We start from the raw sequence: 15,988 nt of genomic DNA, 5'->3' as shown, positions 1-15,988 counted from the left end.
AAACCCTAATCCCCAATATGATGGCCTTTAGGAGGTAATAGGTCATGAGAGCGGATCCCTCCTGATGGGATTAGTATGAGACGAGAGAGTTCATGTCCTCTGCTCTGCCATGCGAGGACATGAGAAGACGGCCACATGCAAACTAGGCAGTAGGCAGGCGCTCAGCAGATACCAGATCTGCTGGCACCATGATCCTGGACTTCTTAGCTTTTAGAACTGTGAGAGAGAAATGTTTGTTACCTCAGTCACCTGGTCCGAGGTGACCGCTGCAGCAGCCCACTCAGGCCCAGACCCTCTGCCCCATGGCCTTGTGCTTGTCTGTCGTCGGTAGGTGGGCCTCAGTGCTGCCCATTCTTTCCACTCTGCTGAGCTCTCCTCGGGTGCCAGTACTAGGTTAGTATGAACTGTGCCTTTGTAATTCATCTTTATTGTTGGTATCTTTATACCTCTGAAATGCTTTCCTAAATACTTTTTGCCATTTCATTCTTACGTATTAAGGAGATCCTTTGAATCTCCTTAATGTGTGGAGATGTGTGGGAACTGCAAAGAATCTCAGTGCGCATGCAGAACCAGCCTGGCCTCGGAAGGGACTACAGCTCGGGTCGGGGAGAACCACTGGGGCCTCCTGAGGTCTCTGACCTGCCGCCTCTCTGCCCTTCGGCTGTCTGACATTCCCGAGTTTATGATGCTACAATCCAGCCACATGCTGATCTCCAGGAGAGGGGGATTCTTCGCCTCTCCAGATCCTCTCTCTGCCTTTCTCCATCTGCTCTGTGCCCTACAAGGTTGAGTGTTACAGACTGCCTCAGCCCAGCTCCCTTGCCTGCAATCTGGTTGGGATCATCCTGTGTGTGGTCTCCCTCAACTTGAATTTTTTATTACCCTGTGTGTCTTGGAGGATTTTCAAGCTGGGGCCATGCATTTCTAACAAGTGCCCAGGTGGCGGTGATGCTGCGTTCCGTGAGCACGCGCATTTTTGAGAACCACTGCTGCACTTTTAGGTTGTTGAGCCATTTCATATAGATAAATATTGAGATCGTTAACAATTTCTCAGAAAAATAAAGAGTGTGTCTGCTGCTTGTGTGCATGCCAGGAGCTTTCTAGGGTGGGTATGGAGAAGGAGAATTCTAGGTCCCCGGGTAGGTGTACTTTAACTTTGAGTAGATAATGGTCCAATTCCCTGTCAGTGTTGCCTTCACAGGTTACAGGAACGTTCAAGTAATTTTCCCCCAAGTCAAAAACAAATCTGTTGGACATTTTGATTGGCTTTGAGATAAACCGATAGATTAAGAGAATTGATTTCATCATGGAATAGTGTACCATTACAATTTACTTTTCTCATCTGATAGGAATATGATACGGTGATTTTTATTTTAAATTGGGAAATAGTTCTTCCACCTCCTCAGGCTGGGGTAATTGCATTGGAAGAAATGATCTGGTTGCTCTTTTAGGAGTGTGTGTAACCGAACATTCCAGTTTAGGCAAAAAGTATATAATATTTTTACGCAAAATATTTACCTGGCTGCTACCTCATGATTGTGTGATTTTGTGTGTTTATTTGTGTGTGATTTATCTTATTCCAGTTGAGTAGGGTGTGGGAAGCACAGGGGGTCTTCACAGGAAGATTTCTAGAAGGGGTTTCTAATTGGAAGGATTATATTTGGCCTTTCCTGTCTCACAGTTGGGTGCTCAGTGCTTCGCACACAGTTGATTGATTGCATTTGACACACAGTGTTGGAAGGTTCCCAGGATTGGGACTATGGCACTTATAATTTAGGGATGAGGATGAGTAGGGAGATACAGTTAAACAACTAATTAGAATATAAGGTGGAAGGAAGCAAATGTCACTTTCACAAGTGAAGTACAATGGAAAGCCACAGGAAAGAGACCCAGTCCTGGGCAGGGGTCAGAGCCATTGAAGATGATTACATTGACCTGGGCCTTGAGGGGGGGCCTTCTAGGAAGCAAGAACAATGAAAGTGACTGGTAAATAGATGTTGAAACATTTGCTAGCAACATGAAAATTGACCACCTTAGAACTGAGATCCTTGATTCAGTTTAAGTGTGGGAGACAATCTAGTTCTAAGGAACCAAAGCGAGTTTTGATGACCAGAGAGCCTGTGGCAGTTTCTCAGGTATCCCAGGTGGTCCTGTCTCCCTCACGAGACAGTCAGCTTCGGGAGTTGAGAGCGCATGCGTGTAGTTTATTGCTCTGGCTCGAATTTGCCAAATTCAGTGGGTGCGCCCGGAGCCAGGGCACTGTCCTCACATTTTCTCTCCCCTACATGGGGCCTCAGGTCACCTGGTTACTTGCTCAGGTCGGCAGGACCAAGTCAGCGTGAAAACAGCCACTAGGTGTCAGCCTCGCTTTGTGCACATTTCTTACGGAAGCCCGGGAGTTGTGACAAAAAGCTGCTCATTCTGACCTCTTCCTGTGTAAACTCCCCTGGTGGGTGAGGGTGTGTTTTCTGTACCCCCACTTCTTGGGGTGCTCCCAACTCTTTTCTGGTGTTCAGGCCCTGAAGCGGAGCCCTAATGTCTAGTCTGGCAGCATGCATCATGAAGCGAGTCCTGAGTTAGGGAGATTGAGTGTCCAGGTGGGGAGCTGTCACCTACAGATACGCTGACTCACGCAGTGCCCACAGAGCAGGTGGCTGGTCTACCTACACCCTTCCTGGGCCTGGCCACACCCACCCCCCACCACTCCGGACCACACACACCAACCTGGCAAAACACCCAGCTGACAGGAAACCAGGGTCACCGAACATAGGAAGCTTGAATTAATGTTTCCCTTCCTGCATTTACTTCAAAAGTGAAGTAATAATAATAAAGCCAAAACCAGAGAAAAATCACACTCTACATCAGCCATGTTAATTTTCCTTGTAGAGTTTGTCCATGAAAATCATGATTTTACATTGTCAATGACTGTGTGTGTGGAGGAGGTAGAATTTTCTTTTCCCAATTTATGAAAATTTCAAATATACAGAAAATTTACAAGAGTAGTATAATTTATCTGTATGCCTATCACTTAGATTAAGCCACTTAGTATTTTCCTACATTTTGCTTCATCTACATTTGCGTGCATGTTTATTTTTGCTGACCTTTTAGAAAGTAAATTGTAGATGTCATGACACTTAATCCTAAATACTTAAGTGTGAAGTTCCTGAAAATCGTAACCTACAACATAAGCACAATAACAGTATTACACCAAAATATCAAATGGTAATTCCCTACTATCATCTAATTTCCAGTTGATAATTCAATTTTTCTTCACTGTCCCCCAAACGTCTTTTATAGTTGGCTTTTTTCAAGCCAGGACCTAGTTAGTTATGTTTAATTCATTGGATTTTATTAAGTCTTTAGTCATTTTTGCTCTAAAACATTCCCTTCCCTTCTCCCCACTTGTCTTTTTTATGACATTGATACATGGAACAGACCAGTCCTGTTGTCTTGTAGAATGAGCCACATGCTGGATTTGTTTCCCTCTTGTGGTTTTGACTCATTCCCTGGGCCCTGTATTTCCTATAATCTGGATGTTGTATCAGTACTATCCCACAGAACTTTCTGTGATGATGGACGCATTCTCTCCAATGTCCAATATGATAATCGCCAGCCACATGTGGTCATTGAGCACTCAGAATGTAGCCAATATGGCTGAGTCACTGAATTTTACATTTACTGTCATTCATTAGTTTATATTTAAATAGCTAGTGGCACTGGTATGGCACAGATCTTGTCTTGATTAAATTTAGGTTTAATAGTTACGACAAGACATCAAAGGTGACAGTGTATACTTCATAGTGCGACACATTAGGCAAGATAAATGACACATTGTCCCATAACTATTGTGCTAGTTAAAAAAAACCCTTTATTGAGGTATGATTTACAATCAATAAAAACATGCATTTTAAGTGTACAGGTCAATGGGTTTCAACAAATATTTACACCTGTAGAACTACGACACAATCCAGACAGAGGAAATTTCGGTCACCCCAAATGGTTCCCTTGTGTATCTTCCCAGTTAATCCCCAACGTGTCCCCCTCCCCGCAAGTCTGAGACAACCACTGATATGCTTTCTGTCACTACGGAATAGATATCTTTCTAAGCTTTCATATAAATGAAATCATATAAATGTACTCTTTCAATTCTCAGTTTCCAATGAAGGATATTCAACATAATGTTTTTGAGATCCACTGATGTTGCAAGTATCTATAGTTTGTTCTTTTTATTGCCAAGTGGTATTCCATTGGATGAAGTGGTATTGCCACAATTTTTTTATCCCTTCTATTGATGGAGATTTGGGTTGTTTCCCATTTAGCACTGAATGCTAAACTTTCCCTCTTAAGCACTGCTTTAGATGCATGACACAAATTTTGATAGGCTGTGGTTTCATTTTCATTCAGTACAAAACTTGCTCTAATTTCTCTTTTCTCATGTCAGTTCTCTGAGTCATGGATTATTTAGAAGGATGACTTTCAATTTCCAAATGTTTGGGGATTTTCCAAAGATCTTTCTGTTATTAATTTCTAATTTAATTCTATTGTGGTATAAGAACATTCTTTGTATGACTCAATTCTTTGTATTTATTGTTTTATGGCCTGGCATATGATCTATCATGGTGAATGTTTCTTATGCACTTGAAAAGAATGTGTTTCTGCTATTACTGGGTGGAGTGTCTTACAAATATCAATTAGGTCAAACTGATAGTGTTGTTCAGGTTTTCTATACTTGGTGTCTGCCTATCCTACTGATTATCAAAAGAGGTCTAATGAGGTATTCAATTTTAAATGTGGATTTATCTGTTTTTCCTTCGGTTCTGCGAGTTTTTGCTCCATGTATATTAAGCTTTGTTATTGGGTACATACACATATAAGACTTTTATGTCTTCTTGATGAATTGACCTCTTTGTCATTGTGAATGTCCCCCTTTCTGCTTGGTAATATCTCCTGTCCTAAGGTCTACTTCATCTGATATTAATGGAGCCCCTCCAGTTTTCTTACGCTTATTGTTTGCAGGGTATGTCTTTTCCTAGCCTTTTACTTTTAACCTGTGTTTTTAATTTTAAAGTTTATTTTTTTTAAGCAGCATATAATTGGATCTTGCTTTCACCCAGCCTGACTCTCTTCCTTTTAATTTGAATGTTTAGGCTATTTACATTTCATACAGTTATCAGTGTGATTAGGATATCTGTCTTGTCTGTTCTTTGCTTTCCCTTTTTCCTCTTTTGTTTATATCTTTTGGTTGAATATTTTAAAAATTCCACTTAATCTTTTCTATTGGCTTATTTGCTCTCTAAGCATCACAGTATGCACGACCCTACTGAGTTCCCTAGTGAATGCCCTGAGTTATCCACAAGGACTGTCCTTTCTAGCAAGCTGGAACTCAAGGGCTGTGTAAGTTCAGGGAACTGTTCACCTCACTGTTCCTTGGAAGCCTTTGTCTGACCCCCTGGAGTTTCACTTTACACAGGAGCTTCTTGGTATTCCGTAAAGACTCCAGGACACTCCTGGATGAAATTTCTTTGCAGTTGTTATTCTACCTACATTTCCCTCCACCAGAAACCTGTCTTGCAACTTCCAGCTGCCTCAGCTTCTCTGAACCCTGTTGTCTGTTTCCCCCCCACAGCTGTTTTGGGGTGCCCCTTTCCTGCTCTGCAGTCTGGGATGTGCCTCTAGGCAGAAAGCGAGGACTCCTGTGGGCCTCGCTTCATCTGTCTCTTTTCTCTCAGGAGTCACAGTGCTACCTGTTGTCCAGAGTCTGAAAACAATTGTTTCATATATTTTGTCTGGTTCTGTAATTGTTTATTGTGGGAGGGTAAATCTGGTCTATGTTACTCTCTCATGCCAGAAGGAGAAATTTCATTTAACTTCTGATTATTGATCTTTTTTATGTGACTACATAGTTTTATTATAGTAATTTAAAAATGCATGTAAGCAATCTATGTTCATAGTAGAGAAACCTTGAAATACCAATTGAAGTAAAAATCATTCATAATCCCCTCCATCCTGAAATAAGCAGAAATACTGTTTTACATATATTCTTCCAGACTTTTCTATGTGCATATGTATCTAAAAATACAAACATAAGACCATACTATTCCCACCTGAACAATGGTTTGTAACAGCTGCCAACTCCCCTAAAAAGCAGGAGAAATGGCACTCAGTTTTCGTCTGCATCATGACAGCTCATGAGTTTCACAAAAGAGCTTACTGCATTTCAGGGACATTTGCAAGACTCTGGGCTTGAGAAGTATCATGTGTAAAAGAAAACCGTAATTGTTTTTTGTTTTTAAAGAGTCTGCAAGTCTGCAAATGCAAACATTTGCAGGGAAAGACTTTTATTTAACCAAAAGAGAGAGAGATAGAGAAAGAAAAGCAGCAGATTTGACATTGCACTTTTAGGCCCCCAAGGGCTTGTTTGTCATCAAATGCATAGTTTAAGTGGGCGAAGACAGAGAACATTTTTTATGGATGTCCGATTTCAAGAAATTTGTCCAAGTCTGGACTGTTTATTAATTTGGATCTTTTAAAGTTAAAGAGAAAAAAAGCAAAGAGGCCACTGTAGTTTTCATCATGAAATGTCCTAGAGGGATCCTGCCAGAGGTGGTGGCTGGCCGGCTTAGGATGCCTGTTCTGGGAAAGGTGTTCAGGGTGGCAAGTGCTTCGGAGGTACAGTGGTGGGACCCACTCGGGCACTTACTCCGTGACCTTTGGCAAACCACTTACCTTCTTCAAGTTTCAATTCCTCATCTGCAAAATGAAGAAAAGTGCGACTCAGAGGATGGTTGTGAAGATGAAATAAAATATTTTGGTGCTGTGTCCAGCAACCAGCACCTCATAGGTGTGCAGTGCAAGGCCCCAGAGATACTATGACACGAGCTTAAGACTATAGAGCCAGCAGAGCATTAAATACAAAATCACTTCTTTCAACCCTAAGTACCTTTATTCTCTCTACTTCTTCTATTTTCCATTAAGGCCTCTCTTTATAACAGATAAATTCTTATTTTTTCCCATGACACAAATTCTGTACATGACCACCTTGGCTTCTACACTCAGAGATATGCTCTGTGGTCACAGACACTGTCTCTTGTCTCTCTCTCTGCCTCTGTCTCTCTTTTCTCCCCCTCCTTTCACCTTCTCCCTGAGTCGGCCCTTTTTGTCAGTTTGGTGGGGATGAGGCCGTCTTGGTCCTTTACACCTTCACACTGGATGTACACGCTGGATGGGTTTCTGGGAGGAAACTACTCACAGGGTCCTTAGACTCTGCTTCTGCTGTGGTCACAGTCAGGACTTCAGCAGGTCCCCCAAGCAGGCTCCCCTGACCCTGGGATGGATGAGGCCATCACCCTGCAGCCTTGAGAGCTCTGGGAAGATCAGCAGGAGAGGGATACGGGATACGGGATATTTGCTCTTTGATCTCAGCAGCAGAACGTGCTGCCACTAATTGCAGCAAGGATGGCAGATGGCCGCCTGTGTTGCATGATGATATTCTGCACAGAGGTTTCAGGGGGATTCTAGCTGGGCTTCAGGAGCTTTGCTAGGTTTGCACAAGAGGCCAGCCATGGGGGCTGGGATTTGCCATGTGATCTTCAGTTCTGGTTGTAGCCCCACTTAAAGGTGAGAATATAGGGTCTGTAGCTAGCTGCCTGGCAGGATGTGAGACAGAGCAATGAGTGACAGGGGACTCATAGCTGGGGCATATCTTGGGCTTGGGTGGACACCCCTCCCAAGCGCAGAAGTCAGAAGCTGTAGCCTATTTGTGGCCCGTGCTGCAGGACGTGCCCACACTGGCAAATGAGGGTTCCAGAAGATTAGAGTCCCAAGGGGACTTGGGTTATTAATGCTAATGTATTCTTTTTGTACCCATAGCATGTTGGTGTACAAAAACAAAGAAACAAAAACGTAAAAAGCAAAAATTTTGGAACCAATAGACCTCTGTTCGGATCTAGGGTCTTGGGCTTGCTGTCGATGAGGTCTTTGACACGTGGCTTTCCCTTGGGGTCCTTATCTTTCCTGCAGAATTAGAGGTAAGTCATTATAAGCAACAATGTAACTACTCTGGCCCATAGTAGAAGATTCATAAATGCTAATTTCCTCCCTTTTTCTCTTCCCTAAATTTGGATTACTTTTGACATGATTCTTAAAGTCCTAAGACATAATAGGGAGAATAGTTTTATTCCCATTGTAGAGATGAGAGAATGGAGTACAGGAACGTCTAAGGAATTTGCATGAGGCCACAAGGACAAAGCTGGGTCTGGACCCCAGACGTCCTGAAGGTACAGCAGAACTGCTATGGAACTAAATAAATGGCTTCTAACCCTGGCCCTACCACTGCTGCCTGGGTGATTTTTCTGAGCCTCAGTTTCCTTGTCTGTAGAGTGGGGATAATAAGAGTATCTACCCTAAGGGCTGATTGAGGATAAATGAGCTCATACCCATAGAGTGCTTAGATTTGCAAATAAATGGTAGCTCTGATTACTAAGTGAGTTATTAGAAGGCCTGCTCAGGGACTTGTTTTTGGGTATTTCCTTAGGGAATTCCAGGAAGTGTTCTTTAGAGTTCTGAATGTCCTGCATATTAATGAGGGGTAAAAAGAGTTTATCAGTATCCATCCATGTCAAATTACTTCTGATGGGAGTATGTACTGTGTGGACCTGTGTGCATGTATGCATGCCATGGTAGGAACCCAAGGTGGGCTCCCTGGAGCAGGCGCCTGCTGCATCCCCTCCATCAGTGGACCTGGGCTTGCTGTCTCTGTCTCCCATGTGTGTTTCTGCATGACAGTGGCTCAGGGAGAGCTTGCTCTTTAGATTCAACTAACAGCTGACAGGCACCAAAAATTGATTAATATCCATGGTAACTGTCACCCAGGGGAACAGTGAGAAACAAGAGTCTTTTCTTCCCTTCCACATCAAACAGAGCCAGGGTCCAGAGTCCAGTGTGGGCCTGACTCCCCCTGGCCGGTGCTGGCTTGTGTTTTGGGAGAAGATGTGCACGTCTTCTCCTCCCCTCCCCCTCCCTGGGAGCCCTGGCTGATGGCTCAGGCTGCTGGCGACCAGTAAGCTGGGAGGCTGAGGAAGTGGGCCTGGGACTTCTCGCCTTTGAAAACTCCCTGACGCTGACTGCTCAGGTAACAGGTGGGGGGCTTGGGGAAGTATTTGTCAGTCATATTCCAGAGGGGGATGAAATCACTCAAAAAAGCCTGCATTTGTGGTAGTTTATAGTTTTTAGAGAAAAGATTGGGGAGCGGGGTGGGGAGATCCTTGACTGACTTTCTAATGGTGGGAAGATACATCCCCTCTCACCTCAAGGCTGTTTTTTATGTCTTCTCTGAGGTTATTAATTTTTTCTCTGAAAGGTTTTTCTTCCTCTTCTGCTTCTGATGACATTTTTGGAGTGAAATAATGATGTCCTGGTACCAGCTGGAGCGGTAAATAAACACTTTGACTGATCTCGACATCTTTCTTGAGACCTGATTTGTCTCAAAAATCCCAAGAGGTAAAATATAATTTGACTGAATTATAAAATTGTTCAGTTGGGCTTGAACTCTGGTCTAGTTGCCTTGGAAACTTTAAGACAGATCATTGAATTGTTTTGCAACATGTGTTCCTTAAAACTCTAGCCCTATAGTCATATATATTTGGAAATGGCATCATACTCTACCCCTTACTGGAGCATTATAATACATAAAACATACTAAAGGCCTTGAGACATGGTATAGTTAAGAAACCAGCTCAACATTTCATGTTTCCCAAACTTTCTTAACCAAAATTTTTCTTTTTTTTTTTGCATTTATATTTGTTCTCCAAAACACAACTGGGGAATGGCTGGGCTGGAGATTCCCATTGGTCCTGGGGCAGGTCTGGTCAATAGCATGATTCCAGAATTAGCTGGAATGGAACCTAGGATCCGTCTGAAAAGCAGACACTGTGTCACTGAGCGCTAAGTGCTCTTCATGGGGTCGGGGGCTGGGAGGCTGGATTCCCATTAACCATCCTGGGAGGGTGCTGTCTGGCTTCTCACACCTTCCTAAGGATGGAGAGTTCTCTGCCTCTGTTTGTTAGCATGCCAGAAAGTTCATCCCCTGTGCACCCACTCCGTAGCAAGCTGGCCTTGGCGCCATGTAGCCAAGCCCGCCCCACCGTGGCTTGCTTCCCTTCAGGGGCTCAGCAGAGGCCTTGCATTCCCCATTGGGTCCGTTTCAGCTCGGCCTGCTCTCTCGCTTACGTACTGTGGCCTAGGGTACCTCCCTGTGGGTTCTCGTCCCACTGGATGGGCTGCGGTGTGCTGATATCCTGCCCACGGTGTGGTGGGAAGCAGATCTGAACACAGAGCGGTTCCCTTCGGCGCCCAGAGCGCCACCTGCCCCTGTCTCTGGTCCAGCGGGGTCAAGTCTGTTCTCACCTGCTTGCCCTTCTAGGGAAGCAACTCTCATCTGCTTGGGAAAGGTTCTCTGGTGAGCCTGTCTGTGCCACACAGTCCGCAGCAAGGATGTGGCTGTGCTCAGGGGGGTTAGGTTAGGGGTCACCCTAGTGAGGAGGATTCGCCTCGGTTTTCCAGTTTAGTCATTACATTCCCCTCAGCACAGGGCCTTTGGATGGAAAGTCTTGGTAAACAAGTTGTCTTGTCAGTTAGGAAGCTGACAGCTTCAAGTAACAGAAAACCCTCCGCAAAATGTCTTAAACAGTAAAGGACCTTTACAAGCACACTAACTGGCATTCAGCAGAGGCTCGAAATATTTCACATATGCTCCTTCACTTTGTCCCTTGATGGTGGCTAATTGCGTGAGCTGTGCTGGGGACTTGCAGGCCGCTGGGACGCTGTTCCACCCCGCGCCTGCCCTGCTCCAGCGAGGAGGAATGTCTGGTTCACTCGCCCGTGTTTTTATTACTCCCTTGTTCTTGCTTCAGTCCTGATGCCTCAAGTTTCCTCTTTTATCATCTCCTTTCTGTTTGAAGATCTCCCCTTTGCCATTCTTTTAGGTGACACAATCTCTTGGTTTCTCTCTTTCAAGACTTTTTTCCTTTGCTTTTAGTTTTCTGAACTTTGATTACAATATGTCTTGAAGTGAATTTCTTTAGGTTTATTCTGTCTGGGATTTTCTCAGTTTCTTCAATCTGTAGGTGATGACTTTCACTAAAGTTGGGGAGTTTTCAGCCTTTATTTCTTTCAATATTCTCAACCCCCCCACTTTTTTCTTTTTCTGCTCTCCTCTCCAATAGTACAAATGTTAGATCTTTGGTTATAGTCCCTCACGTCCCTCAGGCTCCACTCACTTCACCTGTTTTCTCTCTGTTATTCTATTGGGTTATTTCTGTTCTGTCTTCAGGTTGGCTGATTCATTCCCATGTCATGTCATTTTCACATTGAGTTGTTTTTTTCAGTTCTAAAGTTTCCAGTTGATTCTTCTTTGTATCTTTTATTTTTTTGCTGAGACTTTCTATTTTCTTTTATGTTTCAAGCATGTCCATTAACTGCTCTTCAAAGCATTTTATGAAGGCTGCTTTCAAATCCTTGTTAGATAATCCCAGTTTTGGTGTTATGTCATTGGTTGTCTTTTCTCATTTAAGTTCTGATTTCCCCTTGTTCTTGGCATGAGAGTAGTTTTCAGTTGTATCCTAGACGGTTGGGTGTTATGTTGCAAGACTCTAGATCCTAGTTAATCTTCTTTTTTGCAGTCGCCCTGTTTAGGTGTAGCCACGGATCTGGGTGGGATGGATGTCCGCTGTCCCACTGGGCCCCGCCAGCGCTGTCCAGCCAAGCAGGGCCCTGCCTCCTGCTGCCACGTGCCTCATTGCCCATAGGTGGAAGTGGAAGTTCCCTTCCCTTCTGGACCCTGCTGGTGCAGCCTTAAAAAAGAAAACCATGCACACAGAAATGTATATATATATATCTTAAATATGTGATCATATGCTTTATGAATTTTCACAAACTGGAAACATGGAGCATTTTAAGAATTTTCTTATTTCTTTGTGTGTTCTTACCAAAATGTATTCAATCCTTTTTCCCTATTAGCTCCCAGCATTATTCACTCATATGTTGATTCCTTCTCTCCCTCTGCCCTTCCTCTCTTTCTTTACATTCATTCTTTAATTTCATGCATTCGTTTACTCATTCACATACTAGTTTTCCTTTCTCCCTCTCCTCCTCTCTCCCCTCCTCCTTCCCATCCATCCATCCATCCATCCATCCATCCATCCATCCATCCATCCATCCATCTGTCCATCCATCCATCCATCCATCCATCCATCCATCCATCCATCCATCACTGAAGGAAAGGTACCCTTCCTCTTACCCTGCTGCTCTCAAACCCTCTCTTGTGGGTGAGAGGAAGCGGGGCACACCCCTGTGGGGAGGGGGTGTTCCTCGTGGGAGAAGTCCTTGGGGTGCAGCTGGGGCCAGAGGAGCAGATTTGAAGGCCTCACTTCCTGTCTGCTCACTACCCCTGATCTCCTTTGTGACACTCGGGGCCTCAGTTCTCCTCATCTGTAAGATGAAGGGTTTGGCTCGGTCCTCTCTCTGCCCCTGTGACTTGGGAGTTTCCCAGGGAACAGGCCGGCCCACAGGGGGATGCCGAAGGGGGGGGCCTGTTCTCTGCCATTGGCATGTCCGGCCACCCCCAGCCCGCAGCCTCGTCAGTACCTCCCAGGCTCTCCAGGCTGGGCTCTGAGGGGCGTGAGAGGGAGTATGAGTCAGATTTTGGAAGAACGAGTCAGTCCAAGTGTCAGTCCAGAAACAGTGCCAGCCATTGTTCTATTTCTCTGTGTGGGGGCATCTGGCATGTGGAAGGAAGGAGGGTTCCAGCCCTTCTCAGCCTGGGCAGGACCCTGAATACTGAGCATCAGAGAGTGAAGTGTCCTAGAGGTCATCTAGCGTCTGATCCCCTCGCTTCACAAATGCAGCCCAGGGAAGATGGGGACTCATTGGAAGCCATACAGTAAAGTTGACGACAGAGTCAGAATGGAACCAATTTCCTTGTCTCCTTATCTGGAGCCCTTGGCACCATCACATGCTAATCATTATTAGTCGTGACTCGCTTTATCCTGAGAGGTGGGAATCTGAAACAGCGATGAGGGAAAGTCCAGCCTGGGAATTTGACTTCCTAGGGTCCCCAGCAGGAGAGCTGTGCCCCACATGCTCCATATGACCTAACCTCTCTTTGGCTAGGATGGTGTTGGTTTTTAATGGGCAATGCTCGTCAAGGGGTCAGAACCTCCCCACCCTGACACAATCCACTATACAATGTACGGAGCCCAGACCCTGGTCTGTAGCCTAGAGATAATGTGTGCTCCTGGGAAAAGCAGGGAACATTGCAGGGAAAGGGAGCTCTGTGCCCCTTCTCCTCCACAGTCAGGGTTTGTGTCACTCATTCCCACCACTTGTACTGCATGTCTACTGTGCACCTGGCTGGTGTAGTTTTCAGAGATCTGGAGACATGGACCCTGCCCTCGAGGAGCTCACAGCTCAGCATGTGTGCACCTGTCTGGGGTCAGGCTGGGGTGGACACTGCAGCTCAGTGTGCTGAGTGGAGCTGTGACGGGGATGTGCAGGGGCTAGAAAAGCAGAGGTGGCTCTGGGGAGTCAGGCAGGGCTCCCAAAAGGAGAGTGGGACTTGGCCAGGGGCAATGTGTATATATATATATATATGTAAAGGGGCAGGAAGTGGTACCAGAAAGGCTTTCCAGGTGGAGGGAACAGCATGATCAAAGGCCAGGAGTGAGAAAAAATGGGGGCAGCTAAATCCTTCAATGAGGTCCCTACGAAGAGCCCAGCTATCTATTTAGAAGGCTATTTGTATACTTTAATAACCAGGATGTCCAGATATTTTGCAATGGAAGGTGTGCTCAGGGTGTCTAGTCCTTTGTATTGCTGGAAAGAGAAGCAGACATTTTTATTGAAGGAATGGGGTCAAAATGCAATAGTCTTCCACTGACCAAATTCATCAGTTGGAAAAGTTACAGAATATAGGTTTTTGAGATCGTGTTGAGCTGCTTTCTGGTCAGACAAGGGCTGTCCTCTGTGGCTGTGGTGGGGACTGCCTATTGGTGTTTTCAAGGGTCCTTCTCCTGGCTTGTGATTCTGCATGGTCAGTTAATCAGCTTAATCCATTCATTTTAAGTATCTATTCAACAAATCTGGGTGGGCTGGACCTTGTACCTCATGTTGATTGTACAGAAATAATCACTCATGGACCTTGTCTTCAGGGAACTCAAAGTATGGTGGAGGATGCCGACACAGAGTCATCGAGCTCACTAGAGAGTCAGAGCTATGGCAGAGAACACTGGGACAGGCAGAGACAGCTGCATACTCAAAGTGGGTGACTGGAGGAAGGTTTCCTGAGAAGGGTGTATGCAGTTGAGTGCAGGTATGGGCATATATGTGCAGGTGTGTGCAGAGGTATTAGCAGCATAGCTCCAGCCTACACATGGTTCTGTCCTGTGTGTGTGTGTGTGTGTGTGTGTGTGTTCACACGTCTCTTTTTTACAAGGACTCCCAGATGTGTGCAGGTGGGCACAGGTGGATACAGGTGTATGTGGGTATGAGCATGTGTGTGCAGGTATACACCTGCATGCAGAGATATTAGCAGCATAGCTCCAGCCTACGCATGGTTCATCGCTGTGTGTATGTATCTACACATCCCCTTTACACACGGACACCAGACATATTGGATTAGGGGCCTGCCATCCTCCAGTAGGACCCCCTGTAACTTAGCTAATTACATCTGAGGCAACCCTATTTCCAAACAAGGTCCTGTTCTGAGTTATTGGGGGCTAGGACTTCAACATAGGAATTTTTGGGTGACACAATTCAACACATAGCAAGCTGTCTTGACAGGTGGGTAAGGATTCACCAGGCAGACAAGCATGTGTGTGAATGTGTGTGTGTGCACAGAGCTCATATGTCTGTGCGCTGTTCAGGTGCAGCTGTTAAACAGACCCCCAGAGGCCTGAGAGCCCCATGGCTGGGGTCTGTGAGCACACGCTGTGGGCTGGCTCAGCGGCCTCTCCTTGCTCCACTCCTGTCCTGCAGGCTCCCACCCCTGCAATCACTCTGCCTGTGCCTTGGACACCCTTCCATCAGGGGTCAGTCCAGGCTCTGTGGGATTTGGAGCTTAAACAGTGTGCGGGCTTCCTTAAGAAAGAAGATGCAATTAGCTATGGGAGTATTTATTTAAGATTACTAAAAGAAATGACAACAAATTACAGGGGCCAAGAAATTCAAGTCCTTTCTGCTGTGACCTCCTCAGGTGAGCTTACCAGGAAGCTTCCAGAAGGCAGCCTCCCCGACCCCACTCTCACATCAGGTAGCAGCCCTAGGCTCACAGGGGCCCCAGGCTTGCTGCTCAGCAGCTTCAGGAGCTTCCACCCCTGCTGTTGCTTGGCCGGCTCCTCACCCTTCAGGCTTCAGGTTGACACCACACTCAGGGTCCCCAGGCTCTCTATCAGCACATCGTCACAGTGATGGTGAGCCTGCGAGAGGCTGAGTGCCAGGTGGGGCTCTGAGTGCTTTCCCAGGGTCACTCACATGCCCGAGGGGTCTGGGAGAGCTCCGTCCTCCCTGCTCGGCATGAGGGAAGCAGGGCTCTGAGAGCTTGACCCTTGCCCGAGGTCGCGCAGTGGGTCAGGTCCAGTCTGGCTTCAGAGCTCTGCTTCTCAAGGGCTCTGCCCAGGGCGCCTCCCAGATGACAGGCCATGCAGGAACGCATGGCAGGCCTGTTGGGGGGCGCTCTCCATCTCTCAGCTCCTGGGGCAGCCTGGTCGCTCCTGTGTGTCCAGCGTCTGGCACAGAGCGAGGCACAGGCAGCCCTCAGGAAGTGCTCTCGGCTGCAGCCCAGCCGGGTCAGGGTGAAGAGCAGGGAGCAGGAAGAGACGCAGCTAACAGGCCCGGGCAGGGGCCAGGCTGGAGGGGCTTGTCAGCCGTGGTGCCGGGTGTGGCCTCTGCCCCCGGACACAGGGAGCCACGAGGGCTGTCCAGCTGGGGAGTGACC

The 15,988-nt window shown here is 46.1% G+C and overlaps 1 protein-coding gene across 1 annotated transcript in view; it reads left to right on the top strand.

The window, feature by feature from the left end:
- The first annotated feature begins 8,944 nt into the window (after positions 1-8,944).
- TOGARAM2 (TOG array regulator of axonemal microtubules 2) overlaps positions 8,945-15,988 on the top strand; it is a 55,815-nt gene continuing 48,771 nt past the window's right edge. Inside the window, exons 1-2 of the mRNA XM_037009411.2 lie at positions 8,945-9,130; positions 9,359-9,498. The gene's annotated coding sequence lies outside the window, so the exon portion shown is untranslated. The remainder of the gene's footprint in view (positions 9,131-9,358; positions 9,499-15,988) is intronic.

This window comes from Manis javanica, chromosome 1 (assembly GCF_040802235.1).
Source record: "Manis javanica isolate MJ-LG chromosome 1, MJ_LKY, whole genome shotgun sequence".
In the NCBI taxonomy this organism is placed as follows: Eukaryota; Metazoa; Chordata; class Mammalia; order Pholidota; family Manidae; genus Manis; species Manis javanica.
Note: the sequence above shows the minus strand (reverse complement) of the source record. Positions and strands in the feature narration are given on the sequence as shown.